This window comes from Nanorana parkeri, unplaced genomic scaffold, assembly GCF_000935625.1.
Source record: "Nanorana parkeri isolate BGI_ZX_2015 unplaced genomic scaffold, ASM93562v1 scaffold1215, whole genome shotgun sequence".
Lineage (NCBI taxonomy): Eukaryota > Metazoa > Chordata > Amphibia > Anura > Dicroglossidae > Nanorana > Nanorana parkeri.
In genome coordinates, this window is record NW_017307483.1 from 361,990 (window position 1) to 362,203 (window position 214).

The following is a 214-nucleotide window of genomic DNA, read 5'->3' on the forward strand; positions in this document are numbered from 1 at the left end:
ATGAGGATCACATAGCAGATCCTTTATTTATATGATTATGATAAAATATATTGTATTTTGTTCTTATTGTCCTATATGAAAGACAAATCAGGACTCTACTGTGAGGAACACAGAATAAAATCCTGAATTCATAATAAGCATGACAACTCTCAGAGATTAGCCAAATAAAGTATAGCCAGTGTTCCGGTGTCCAGCCTCCTGTGTGCTGCGGTGT

At 36.0% G+C, this 214-nt stretch overlaps 1 protein-coding gene across 1 annotated transcript in view; it reads right to left on the reverse strand.

Moving 5' to 3' along the window:
- BSX (brain specific homeobox) overlaps nucleotides 1–214 on the reverse strand; it is a 4,067-nt gene that overhangs the window by 2,637 nt on the left and 1,216 nt on the right. The window lies entirely within an intron of this gene.